At 39.8% G+C, this 15,415-nt stretch overlaps 1 protein-coding gene across 1 annotated transcript in view; it reads right to left on the bottom strand.

Moving 5' to 3' along the window:
* Positions 1-15,415, bottom strand: part of MUSK (muscle associated receptor tyrosine kinase) — a 1,728,668-nt gene that overhangs the window by 127,343 nt on the left and 1,585,910 nt on the right. The gene's annotated exons all lie outside the window — the stretch shown is intronic.

Below are 15,415 nucleotides of genomic sequence, written 5' to 3'. Positions count from 1 at the left end.
GCTGGTCTTATTGCTATGTGCTTATTATTTTTTAAATCAACAATAGCATTCATTTCACATTTACTTAAATTGGATTGCTTGGGTCCGTTATTAAAGTTACTGTCTTTATAGACTTCATTTTCAACTGCTTTAATGAATAGGTCAATATTACTAGATAAAGGCGGTAGAAATTCACTTTTCTTTTTTAAGGCAGGTACAACAGTAACATTAGAACCCATAGATAACTTCAGAGCTAAATTTCTAGCAAATAATCTAATAGATATCAAACAGTCACTCACATCAATGTTGGCAGTGGGTATAAAGCCTAGTCCTTTACTCAAAACCTTCTTTTCGGCCTCAGTAGGAATATAAGATGAAATATTCCACATTAACTTTTCGGTGTCCACATCTTTTTGAGAGTTTGTAGCTGCTGCGGCGCCTCTTTGCGCTTCTGTCCCCTTGTTCCTTCTCCTTCCAATGCCGCTTTGTACCCGGTTCGTATTGGAAAAGGAAAAGCCGAAGAATATCGTTCTTCTGGCAGATTTTTTCTCCTCACATCACCATTTCCTCCGTTCACAATGTTATCAACAACCGGTGCCTCAGTGGGAGTTGATTGTATAGAATTACTCGCTTCAGATACTATCGGCGTTTCAAAACAATTTGTTTCCCGATTGGCTCCACTGTCATCATCCATATGTTTCATTGCAATTCCTTCAGGTTCATTAATGCCCCTCTGCTTCATTTGGGATTGTTGCACTGTTGTACCGACCTGTTCCTTCCCTCGTCGACCGCCTTGTTGTCCTCCTTGTAACCTCTGAGCGTAGGTGGTTGAATTACGTCTCATATTAGTGACATCATCCCTCGGCCACATAAATACCTGTTGTTTTGAAAAATCATTTAAGTCTCTAGCTATTTTCTTTTTCTTCTGGTCAAGTAATTTGATTTCATACCGATTCACTCTCTCAACAGTTTCTTGCATAAAAATTTCTGTAGGGCCATCACCATTCATATCGAGCAGCTCATTTTGCTGTCGTAAAACATCCGCCCATAATGTATCTTCTATAGGTTTGAAGAATTCAATCAATAACTTCATATAAGCTCTGCTTGTATTTAAATTAATTCTCTGCCATTCTACTAGAAGATCTGTATACACAGTACCATAAGAGGGCATATTTAAAACCCTTAAGCCCCTCGGTACTATGTCCAGTTTTAGACAGGCTTCCAAATGGAAGCGTTGACACTGCAAACGCTTGAATTTATAAATGTTATTCCCCAAGTCTCTCTTAAGTAATAGAATTCCATGTTTATTAACATTTATCGCTTCCTGCATATTACCAAAGCTACTCACATCCGTATTCAGCAATGGATTGGAAATAGCTGAAAGGAGACCACACAATCGTGTATTCATGTTGGTATTCGTTGCGTTTACCGCATTGGGGTTCGTAGTTGGTCCTGCTGCTGCTGTCGCCATACCCTCCATAGAAATTCTTTGTACACGTAGAACCCAAAAATGTCAAAAAAATCCCCGTAGACTGTAGCAAGCAGGAAAAGCAGTTAGACAATGGTGATAGTTCTGCAATATCAATAATCCACAGGTAACACACGTAGCTAGTACGATAAAATGATATATATTTATCGTATTATTTATGTACATATTTATGTTGTGGTTCTTTAAATGGATTCACTAATTATTCAATTAATGTTTGAAGTTGAATTAAATACAACTGGAATGTTGACTTTGATTCATACGTCTGAAGAAGCGGTTGAATCTGTGAAAGCGCTTACGTTTGTCTTGTTTGGAATAAACTTTTTATCGTACTAGCTACGTGTGTTACCTGTGGATTATTGATATTGCAGAACTATCACCATTGTCTAACTGCTTTTCCTGCTTGCTACAGTCTACGGGGATTTTTTTGATATATATATATATATATATATATATATATATATATATATATATATATACATGGATCTAGGACTGTTGAACAAAAGTTCAACAGTCTGAATCCAAAATAACTGAATGCACTTTAATAAAAGCGCTTTTACCGAAAAAGCAATTTCATTAAAGTCCGTCGAAAAAAAAAAAGGAAAACCAACAAAAAGGTGTTTATGCAGCCCCCCTGCACCCCCCACACCCCCCTAGTTTAATATTCTCACTCCAAGATCACACCACAGTGGGGAAAAGGAAAAAATTCCCTTACCTGCACCGTAGTACAATCCCCACAACAGTCATTCCCCCAAGACTCCCACTGGCTGCAGGCATACATACGCAAAAGTGCTTTTTCAGTTAAAATCACTTTCGCTTAAATATGCCTGGCCATTAAGCCTTCAGTGAAAAGCACCATTGCGCATCAGTCCTAGACCCATATATATATATATATATATATATATATATATATATATATATATATATATATATATACATATATAGGTTTACTATCACATGTTCAGCACTACTGTGGCCAAAACTGCAGATATCCTAAGAAAATGTTCGGAAATCACACCGACTACAGTAAATGCCAAACTGAGCATTTCAGTGAAGTCGAATGTCAAACAGTTCAACTTCACTGAAATGCTCATATCCGCTAAACATATTTTAACATGTTTTGTGGCACCCCCTACCCCCCACTTATATATACAAACTTCGAGATCGCACTACACTGAGGAAAGGGTACATTTCCCAATCCCCACTATAGTGCGATCTGTACTACACTGTCAAACCACATGGTCAACACCAAATGGTCGAAGTTATAAAACTTCGAATATATAAAAAAGTAAAATAAACCAACAAACCCAAAACTAAGGGTTGTAGGCAAGGGGGCAAGCACCCCTGCACCCCCACACCCCCTGCTCTTTAAATATATATATATATATATATATATATATATATATATATATATATATATATTCCAGCACAAGTGCATACAGAAACATATCAACCTTTAACTATAAGCAGGGGGCAAGCCCCCCCCGCATATGCCCCCCACATGTCATGCTATTTAAATAATCTGCAATCTAGGAGTTGATATATTTAAGTGGCAGGGTGTGTGGGGTGGTGCATCCCCCCACATGGGGGGGTGCAGGTGTTTGTCTTTTATTTGTTTCTGTATGTTCTTGTGCTAGAATATAATAAGGGCTGGTATCCTGTGTGTGTGTGTGTGTGTGTGTGTGTGTGTGTGTGTGTGTGTGTGTGTGTGTGTGTGTGTGTGTGTGTGTGTGTGTGTGTGTATGTGTGTGTGTGTGTGTATGTGTGTGTGTGTGTTAGATGTGCATATATGTTTTTTATATACATACATATATATATATATATATATATATATATATATATATATATATATATATATATATATATATAAATATAAATCAGTTTACTATGAAAACCTGGAAATGCACCCGGCCGAGTCATCATGTCATGGAACCAGAATAGCGAAACATAAAACATCTTTCAGCCCCCATCTCGAACCATGGTAATGTCGAGGGTTTGATATTCGCCATTTTGACAATGTGCTTATTGACCTGCATCTGCTGTCCAGACGTCGATATTCAGGCTTTGGTATGGTAAGGTTCGATGATTAGCCTCCTGAAAAACCTGATGTCGATGATCCGTCACTCGACTGGGTGCATTTCCACGTTTTCATAGTAAATGACATTAATCTCTCTCCCTCTCTCTCTTTATATATATATATATATATATATATATATATATATATATATATATATATATATACATATACACACACACACACACACACACACACACACACACACACACACACACACACACACACACACACACACACACACCTATATGGGTCCCAAACTTTGTTGAATGGTACTTTGTTTGACATCTGTTTAATCGACCCAGTTTGGTTGACTAAACAGGTGGTTGACAGAAGTGTGAAATTGATAATCCCCAGTTATGGGAATATACCCTTTTCCCTGATGATTGTGTGAGCTTGGAGTTAGATTCTTTAATTAGTAGGGGATGTGGGTGGTGCAGGGGTGCTTGCTCCCTCACTGCAAAAAACAATGCTTTTTTTATGTTTTTCATTCATCGAGAATTAATTGTTGGTACATGTGTAGTAGCTTACTGCAGTGGCAGTGCTGCGGTAGTGTTGTCGCCTCACAGTAAGACGTTGTCCCATTCGATTCTCAGCTAGAGCATCTTCTGTGTGGAGACATGCGTGAATGGGCCTACCTTCGTTGAAGGTTGTGCATCAGAGCCGGCAACTCGGCATGTAAAAATCTACTGCCAATCATTAGTGGACCGGAGTTTTGCTGTGGCGACCCCTAACCGGGAAAAGCCGAAAGACACAACAACAACATGTGTAGTAGCTTGTCGACATGCATAATGTCGATCAATTTGCATCAACATTATGCATGTCGACAAAAGTAGTATTCAATGAATTTAAATAGAGCCATATATCAGAATGAGTCCTTAGAAATCTGCTAGCAGCAGAGTAGAGATGCATCTGAGGTAATCTCATTGTGAAAAGCTACATGAAACCTTGAATTGTTTTTTTCCCCATTAAAGATGCTATAAAACAAAACAAATTTGAGCAACTGTGTAAAATATATATTTTTAAATGCATGAAGAGCAGGTATATGAAACTTGGGTGGTTATAAAAAGCAAATAATTGTTTTTCTTATTTAGAAATTTAACTGAGTTTTGCAAAGTGAAACATACACAGGTCAGCATTCAGAAACAAATACATTGTGTTGGATAAACCGAACAATAAGCTATCATGTGCAGGGATGGTTGATGCAGAACTATGAGCAATGTCATCAATGAACCTTGTAAAATTGCATGGTTCGCATAATATACTAATGACTGTATAATTATACAGAAATGACCAACATTATGGTAATGATCCCATTTGTGAATGCAAATGAGGCTAAACAAGAAACACATAAAAAACTGAGTGGTCAATCGTGATCACCAAAGAGTTTGCGCACCATGATTTTTCAGTGAACAGAAACAGAGAGTACACTAATATACTAGGAGTAGCAGCTGTATTAGCTGAACAGAATATGTTAGAGGTCGGTCTCACAGCCATTGTCTGTGATATTGTCTGTCATCACTCTCCATGTCACAGAAGGATCCAGTCACAATACCATCACATCCAGAACTAAATTAAATGCTATTGTGTGAACAGTGACGCCATGGTGAAGCTTGTAGACGTAATAGTATCTTCACATGGAATCCCACTGGATGCGTGAAATTATGATCCCATTGGAGAAGATGGTAGAATGGGACTGATATCCTTCCAGTGACCATCACGGGACACTGTGAGTATATCACTGGCAGCAGTGGCCATCTTCTCATGTACAATGAGGGCATGCAGGATTGTGTTGGTGACCCTGTGAAGGACCTGGTAGGTTACCCTGTTTTGGCTACTGACTGCATTAACATATGTCGCCAGCTGACACTATGCATGATCCTGGAAGGCTTTGTTGTTCTTGTCTGTGCTCAGTATCTGCCTCCACTGCTCCTACAGAAACATATCAGTCCGTGCCGGTGGGAATATCTTGAGCCACTTCCTCTTGTTAACCACCATATATCTAGCTGTAAATGTTGACATACACCTATAGTCAGTGAGTAGGTACAAAATATGTGCTGCACCATCTGTACTGATCCTAAATCCATGTAGAGCTGAATTACCATAACCTGCCATGCTTAGCATACAGTATTATCATATGTCACTTCCATATAGCAGCCCAGTATTTCAACATAGTGATAGACTGTGTTGTGATATGTACCTTTTCATCAGCCTACATTAATATGTGTCCATTAAAGCACAGCCATTGTGTATCCTACATATTCAGCCTCACCCTGTACTGGTTATACAGTGTGATTTCCCCACACCATCCATTGTGTTCCATGTATGATCCATGGATGCAGACTTTGTGAAGTGCAGCACAGAGCTCTTACCAGGGGCATAGTCCATCTCACACATTTGGTGGACCACTGCTGCATACATATGAGTTTTGTTTTATATACTTCATCACAGAAAGCCTACTTTTGCTCCCCCCTTTCCCACCAGCTAGTTGATTGGAACAGCCCACTCAAAAAAAAGTCTTACAGCTATCCAGCCAGTTTCCCCATCTGTCAGTATGTATGTATAGCATAGCAAATGTGGAGCACTTTTTCTCTCTGAATATAAAGTTCTATATGATCCACTTGGTATTCCTGACAATATCTGGTACAATGAGCATTGCAATAGTGGGGTCTGTCCATATAAAAGAATTTTGGGGTCAGTAGCATTGCAATTATGCTAATGGAACAGTTTAGTGTAAGCACCTCTGAAGTGCACATTTAATATAGTACATATCATTGCGATACTGTGCAATTAGGCTTGTGCCTATCCATGCACAAGCACAGAAACTTTTGTGCAGGTCTATGAATTCTGTGAGAGCACAGGCTCCTTAATCCACCTTGCTGCCCCTTGGGGCACTTTGTCACAACCATGGACACCATAATAGTCTGTCCAGGACTAATCATTATCTTCAGTGTTTCTTCCCTCCACACTGGCAGTAAGGTTGTTGAAGTGTGGCCTGTGGTAGCACTGAGCAATGTATGTGTCATGCTGCCCATTAAAGCACATCACATAATACCTGTGGTACCATGAGGCATAAGAAAGGGAGTAAAACATTTCTTTATCTTGAGCATTAGCAACACTGGAAATGGCTGCTTGGGGACTCCAAAGAGGGTGGTCACCTCTACAAAATGAATTCCTGACACTGTTTTCCTAGGGAAGTGAACTGATGTTATGGACATCTCCCACACTTATGAGCAGTGCTGACATCATTCAATGGCCTAAACAGGCACCAACATGATCTTCTTAGCCAAAGGGAAGAGGAGGTTAGAGAGAGACAGCAGCAGAATTCTACAGTAAGTATTACTGACTGGTGGCTTCTTATACACAGTTAGGCATTCTTGTTCAGCTGCATGTAGTTTTTGGGATTCATGGACAGCTTTCTTTTTTTTATCTTTTTGAACACCTGGTGAGATAGAGGAAAGCTGGATAATATGTCAGAAGACAGACAAAATACCGTCTAAGTGACAAGCTATGTATATGGCATTAATGTTATAACTGTATATTTGTTAGGTACTTGCTTCATTATTCATGTTTGTATTGCTGTTAACTATTATAAGCATTGCTTATAGCTTTACTTCAGTTTATGTGTCATATACATTGTTAATGCAGGTTGAACTTTTCTTTTTTGTCCATCCCACCACCAGGGATTCCCACCAGAGGCATGGTAATATAGACTGTGCTGAACAGTGGAAGTTCCACCTACATTCTAAGTATCACTGCCTATTTTAGATCTGATCATTTAGCATCATTCAGTACCACATACATAACAATCCACCTTACCATTAATATGCAGTGCCCTAGACAGTTTACTATTCATGACACTTACAAAGGCTGCCTCCACCCCTGCCTAAGCCAGTTACACCTGCATACCATGGGCATGCATCTGACAGGTTGTTGGGCGATGCTTCATGGTGGCCATCATACATTATAATTATAATACATTATCACCAACAGGTTTTGATGTCTCAGTAGCATCCATTACTGATTAATGTGGTGGTAGTGTATATATGGCATATTGCACAGTGTCATTTGGTAGGAATGTCTATCAGCAGCTGGTGAACTCCATGGATGGGGCACTACATGCCAGGGCATTGTTCAGACCAGCTTCACTGGTCCTTGCAGTCAAACCAAACTGTTTGTAGCTCATGGACTGCAAAATTGTCCTATACATGAGAGACTGATTAGATGGCATTAAGTATTGCCCCTTGTGACACACATACTACTGTAGTACATTTGTGTCAGGCCACAATATTGTTTTGGCTGACCATTGCATACTTCACAGCGTTTTATTCCCAGGGGTTGTACTGTCAACTAGTGTAGGATACATTACTGATGATAGCGTTTGCTTTTATGCTTCTCTCTTTGTTACTCTCTTATTTTGTTTGTATTTGGATTTTTTCTCTCTATTAATTTAGGCATTTTATACAGTAACAGCAGTGTCACTACTGCCACACCCCATCTATTGCCACTACTGTAAACATTTAATACAATGTCAGCAGTGCCTCTGCTGCCACACCATATATGTTGACACTACTATATATGTTTATACAGTGTCAACAGTCCCACTGCTGCCACACCACATCTATTGTCACTGCTGTACACATTTTATACAGTGTTAGCACTGCCACTGCTGCCACACCACATACATTGTCACTTCTGTATACAATTTATACAGTGTCAGCACTGCCACTGCTGCTACACTACATACATTGCCACTGTTGTATACGTTTTATGCAGTGTCAGCACTGCCACTGCCACCACACCACATCTATTGCCACTGCTGTACACATTTTTACAGTATCAGTAGTGCCACTGCTGCCACATTACATCTATTGCCACTGTACATATTTTATACAGTGTCAGCAGTGCCACTTCTGCCACACCACATCTATTGCCACTGCTGTACACATCTTATACAGTGTTAGCACTGCCACTGCTGCCACACCACATACATTGTCACTTCTGTATACAATTTATACAGTGTCAGCACTGCCACTGCTGCTACACTACATACATTGCCACTGTTGTATACGTTTTATGCAGTGTCAGCACCGCCACTGCCACCACACCACATCTATTGCCACTTCTCTACACATTGTTACAGTATCAGTAGTGCCACTGCTGCCACATTACATCTATTGCCACTGTACATATTTTATACAGTGTCAGCAGTGCCACTTCTGCCACACCACATCTATTGCCACTGCTGTACACATCTTATACAGTGCTAGCAGTAGCAATAGCAGCCACTTTGCCTTGCACTTGTCTTCTTGTTAACTGCAGGGTCTCCAGCAGTCTCCAGATCCACCTCTCTGTATGTTGATGTAGGTCATCCAGCAATGGACAACCTAGAGAACTCCATGGTGCCTTCCATTGGTTTGTCTGTATTGGCATTTGTAGACTGCCCATTGAGGAACTTCACATGGAGTGGTCACTTTAAAAGACGTGTATGGACTAATTATGACCTGTGTGGACTAGCAATAGATACCACTCTGATAGCCAGGAGTGTACCTATGTACACCTGGCAGAGACATCAGGGTGCCTGGTCCTGACCACTGGGACTGACAGTAGCTGGGCCTAGCCATGAGGGCAGTCACAGAGATGACTAATTTCAAATCAGGTATGGCACTATGCAGCATGGCATTCAACCATCACTAAGCCTATCCCTCATCAAGGTGTTCCCTTTCATTATGTATCTGTTCAGTCACCAATTTCTAGTTCAGTCCGCTGCATCACTAACTGACCTTGCTCTGTCTGTCTGTCTTTGTGTTCCCCTTCCCATTTACGTAAGCACCTTCCCTGTTGGTCTTAGCCTGTCTTTCTCATTCATTTGTCTCTTCCATTTTCCTACCCTTACTTTCCACACGCTACCATCACCCTCTGTTTTTGTTTGGGTTCCTGGGGTACTATCCTTGTCATTACATGACTTGTGATTTTGCTAGTGAATTGCCTACTTGTTTTGACTTTGTTGTACAACATTACTATTACTGCATTGTTAATGAGGTTCTAGCCACATTGTGCTAGTTTCAGTGCACTATTTGGCCCATATGTGCCCATGTAGGCAATTTTACTGAATCCCAGCAGTACACACACACACACACACACACACACACACACACACACACACACACACACACACACACACGCACACACGCACACACACACACACACACACACACACACACACACACACACACACACACACACACACACACACACACACACACAATTACAGTTCAGAGCTTTCTGATTATCTAAGCAAGTTTTCTTTGGACAAGTTATTTAGATATAAAATTCTGACTAAAAGGAAGTAGAACATTGGGTCTGCTCTGCTAAATGTGGAAAGGATCTGTCTAAAAATGACTGAAAACTTTCCAGAAATGAATCATTCCAGGGCACTGCTATGGAATTTCTTCAAGCAAAGGAACTTTGCTCAGCAGTTGATCTAGTAAATCTGTGCTTTCATCGTGCAGTGCTTAGTGTTAGTAGAGTTTTAACAATCTGGGTGTCTTTGAAGAACATCCTTAAATGGACATGTTAGGAGAAAAGAGACAGCCAGCTGTTCAGAGTCAGTAAAGTCATGTCTGCTTGCACTCTGCAACTGGTAAATGGTCATAAAAGTCAGAGATATTCAGATTGCAGTTGTCTTCAGTTAATGGAAATGATAAAGCAAAGTAACTCTAAGACAGTGACTTTGTATGCCATCTGCCTGTTCTTTACATTTTATTTTACATCTGTTTGTGCACCTGCATATTTTTTTGCATATTTCATTTTCAAATTAAATTGCCTCAAGTCTTTAAGTAAAGAAGTTATTTTTTTATATCAAAAATGTGTGACTGGCTAATTATTCTTGAGTATAAGGGTAAATGCAGAAAATTTGTAAGCTATAACTTTTTCAAACTAGCTTTTTAACAAGGACGACTTTTTAAATACAACTGAAATACATTATCAGCACTATTAGTTCATTTTAAGGCTACAATAACTCTACCTCGGTGTGCCAGACTGATCTAGTTGCTTGCAGGATGTTACCATAAAGGCAGAAGGGGTAGTAGCATTGAAAAGGGACATTACAGGCCCCTAATGGATAACATTGTGTGTGCTTCAGAAAGTAAATTAGTTTTAGTCAAGACAGAGTTAGAGTTTTTAAGATAGCATTGAAACAATGTTCATAAGGTATATAAATTCCCGAGTTTTCCTGGGGAGCTATTGCCCACAGTGCCCTTGTGACATTTAAACTGGAGTCAATTAATGTTTAGCTTTGACAATAGCCCAAAGCAACAGTGATCATTTGCCATATGCTGCCAAATGCTGTGTATATATATATATATATATATATATATATATATATATATATATATATATATATATATATATATATATATATATTTAAATCGCCAGTGTAAGGTTTTCGGTCATCCACAACATTTTGTTGATGTCCTGGAATAAATTTGGTGTAAAGGAATTGCATACTAGCTTGTAAAACCCCTTTCCAGATTTTGTAATCTAAACTGAGCACAATTTAGTTGATAATAGTGCATTGCAAATTGCTTTGTTTGATTTTAATATATTAAATGTTACAGTATCTTTCCAAGAGGGGGAGAATAACATGCTCTTTTTTCAAGCAGTATGAAAGACTGAGACTAGATCTGTTAACATTATGTCATCCATATGGTTGTAAATATCTATGGGAACATCATTAAAACCCTGGTATATGTCTTTCTTCATTAGATTAACCATATTCTGTATTTTAAATTGAGAGGCAGAAGTAGACCTCTTGTTTCTGCCACATTCTGTTATTTTTTTATGTTTAACAGGGAAAGGAATTATTAATTGTGTTGTCAAATGATCTGAGAGTTTTTGTAAAGATCCTTGAGACAATTTCAAAGCAAGGCCAATACTGTTTTCCACCCATATCCACACCCCCCAGTATACGGTCACCTAAATGAGGATGGAAAATTAGAGATGTAATTTAAATATAGTCAAAACACCAATTCATAATCAGTCTGAGATATAAAACAACAAAGCACCATTGTAATTCCTGAAGTGAAGTTTTAGAATCCAATTTTGATTGATTCTGAGATTGCAGTTATTTATACCTGTCCTCTAGCCTCTAAGATGCCTTGTTGTTTCTGAATAGTCAGGCATTTTAACTGTGACTGGACATCTGCAGTTCAGTATCCCACTGCTTCCTTTGATGATAAATAGGTTTTCACAGCTGTTCTTGCCAATGACTGTTTAACATGTCCCACAGAAATTGTAGAAAGGGATGGGACTGCAGATTGATTTATTGAATCTCAGACTAAATATGGAATGTTGCTTTTCAGGTAACACATACACACAAGCTCTAGTGTTAGTCTTTACAAAGAAGACAGTGGCCTCCTGGTATGAGAAGAGTTCAGTATAAGGATAGACGATGGGAAAGACTTGGGGGAAGCATCTCAAGTTATGATATTAGATCACTCAACGAGTTTGATCAAATAACAGTTACATCTAGAGTGTGACCTCAAAGTCCACGAGCACCTAGACATTATTTCAAGTATCACTATCATATGGACAAGAGAAATATTTGAAGCAGCCCACTCAAATTTGATTTCCATTCACTCAAGCTGTAAACTCAGTCAAAAGATTTAGTTTCATAGTTTCATAGTATAGTACTAGGCTATCTGCCTTGGGGCATTTGTAAGCCTAGCCATAGTGATGTGGCTTTTGCCACCCCATGAAATGGTACAAAAAATGTACAGAATAAATTTAGAATACTGTGCCTCTGTCTAGTAGTGACACAATGAAGGTCCCCTTATATAATAGAATTAGTTTACTGTGCCCCTGTCTAGCAGTGACACAGATGTGACCCCTGGGGTAAACTTACGATCTCCCATCCACTCATCAAGATTTCTCTTGAAGAGAGTCAGTGAGGGGCTCTGCCTAATACGAACTGGGATCTTGTTCCAAAGCGTGGGAAGCCTCTGGGTTATGAATCTATCCCTCCAGCATGTTCTATTCATACTTGTGCCAAGGTTTAAGTCTTTAGCTCTCGTGGTCCTGATGGATTTGGATTTTTTGAGGTGGAGCATGTCCATCAGATCCTGATTGGACATGGCCTTGTACATCAGGCAGAGATCACCTCCGAGCAGGCAGTATGCTACTGAATAGAGTTGAAGTTTCTTTAGTCTGGCAGAATAAGACATATGTTGGAGACCCTTGATCCTCTTGATGAGGTACTTTTGTGGTCTCTCCAGCTGTTGCAAATGCCGGGTGAGGTACATACCAAATGGGGCATTGTACTCAATCATGGGTCTGATGAGGGAGGAGTATAGGGGTACAATGACATCCTTGGATCTGGATGTGAATCCCTTCATGATGAGGTGTGCAAGGTAGAATGTTTTTCTAACCACTTTGGCAACGTGGGTGTCAAATGAGAGGTCACTGTCGACTTGGGTCCCTAGGTCTCTGATTACTTTTTCTGTACTCAGTGGGTTGCTGTCTATGTGATAATTTGTGGGTACTTTGTTTTTCCCAAAGGGGATGACTATACATTTTTTGGCATTTAGTTTAAGGCCGTGACTCCGGCACCAGTTGTTCGTTTCTGTGAAGCCTTTTTGTAGGATGTATGTGTCCGCTGGTGTATCGACTATGGCACCTAGTTTGCAGTCATCTGTGAACTTTGTCAGCCACAGCCCTCCCATGTTTGCTTTAACATCTGAGAAATAAATGCCGAACAAGAGGGGACCCAGGACAGATCCCTGTGGGACACCACTTGTGACTGGCTTTGAGTCTGACATTGCTCCAGCGATTTTAACTTTATGGGTTCTGTCCTTTAGCCAGTTTGCAACCCATCTAGTGACATAAGGGTTTACATTTAAGCTGTTGAGCTTATCTATGATGCCTGAGTGGGGTATTGTGTCGAAGGCCTTAGCCAAGTCCAGGTAGGCTGTATGGACTGCTTTGCCCTCATCAATGGCTCTAGTGACTGTTTGAAAAAGTCAACCAGGTTCAAAAGGCAGGATCTGCCCTTTACAAAGCCGAACTGGGTGGGGTCAAGTGTCTGTAGGTCCCCTATATCTCTGTTTATGAGTTCCATAATGATTCTTTCCATAGCTTTGCAGACCAGGCTGGTTAAGCTTATGGGGTGGTAGTTTCCAGGGTCTGTAGAGGCACCCCTTTGTGGAGTGGGACCACTGTTGCTGTACGCCAGTGTTCAGGTACATATCCTGAAGTAAGGCTAAGGTTAAATAGCATTTTTATGTGTGGGTTTAGCTCCTCTTGGAGTTCACGTAACACGCAACCCGGGATACCGTCAGGTCCCATTGATGCTGTGTTTTAGCTTTGTTTAGCGCGGTTCTCACTTGGACATCTGAGATGACAGGGAGATTACATTCAGCTGGGATAAGTAGTTCTTCTTTTGGGGGTGAGGGAGGGGAGAAATTTGCACTGAACCTGTCAGCCAGAATGTTGGCAATATCTGTGGGTTCAGTGTATTTTTTGTTGTTGTGAACCAACTCTGAGCATATCTGAGGGTTTCCGCCCAGGTTTCTAACATATCTGAAGAAGGCTTTGTGGTTATCTTTAGTGTCCTTAGCGATTTTTCTCTCAAAGTTGGCCTTGGATGTTTTTATGAGAGAACGTAGTTTTCTGCTAATGTTGATAAGAGATGTCTTCCCTTCATGGGATTTTGCTCTGATGTGCAGTAGCTTCCTTCTTTTGTTATACAATTTGTTAATGGCTGAGGTCCACCAGACAGGATGCTTGCCTTTGGTGGAGAGGGACTTGGATTTATTAAGGATTGCATGATCCATGCATTCTTGGAGATGTCCATAAAAAGCATTTGTGAAGGATTCGGCATTGTGGGATGTGGCATCCACTGGCACAGTGGGCTTAAAGGATACCATCTCAGTCTTAAGAAGAGTGAAGTCTGCTTTTGAGAAGTTTTTCATTGTGGTCTTTTGTGCTGGGGGTGGAGATGGGATATGTATATCCAGGGTGATTAGTTTGTGGTCAGATCTCACTAGTGAAGGGTATACTTCCGGTGTAGCATTTTGTCCCCATGTTTGTGATGATCAGGTCTAGTATATTATCTCCCCTAGTGGGAGAGGTGACTAGTTATTCCAGTGCATTTGAATTTATGAATTCCAGGAACCTTTGGGCTAGGGTATTAGGGCTAGAATAATGTACCCAATCTATGTTTGGGTAGTTGAAGTCTCCCAGTATGATGGTATTTTGTGATACATTCATATCCTCCAATGTCTTCAGGAAGGCTGAGTGAAAACCTATTTATCATCAAATGAAGCAGTGGGATACTGAACTGCAGATGTCCAGTCACAGTTAAAATGCCTGACTATTTCTGACTACAGAGAGAGAAATGCTTGAAACCACATTACCAGAAGCCAGCTTAAGTTGGCAATGTGAATGATATCATTAAACCTGATAGGTTACCAGATCAACGTTTACATCAGATTAAACATACAATGTCTTCATGTCATCAGATTTAGATACTAGAATAGCTACCACATTTTTCTCTCAGCATCATAAGAATAATAAGACTGTAACTGAACAGCCACAGTTCTTAAGTTTTCATGCTCAAATCTATAAAGATATATTTCTAGAAATAATAAAATGCCTAGCTTTCTTTTTCACCGTTGATTAGATATTGTTTCATTTAGCTTGTTTTTTAAACATATATATATATTTTTTAATGTACTCACATTTTTTATGAAAAATAACACAACACAGCAAAAATAAGATCTCAGTTTTATAAATAGGTAATAATTATAACCGTAAGGAAAAAGATATAAAATGCACGGGGAAGGATGTCCACCAAAAAGAAGTAGACTATAAAATAT

The sequence above is a fragment of the Protopterus annectens genome, chromosome 2.part0 (genome assembly GCF_019279795.1).
Source record: "Protopterus annectens isolate FY-2018-M chromosome 2.part0, PAN1.0, whole genome shotgun sequence".
In the NCBI taxonomy this organism is placed as follows: domain Eukaryota; kingdom Metazoa; phylum Chordata; order Ceratodontiformes; family Protopteridae; genus Protopterus; species Protopterus annectens.
This window is presented reverse-complemented; position numbering and strand designations above follow the sequence as displayed.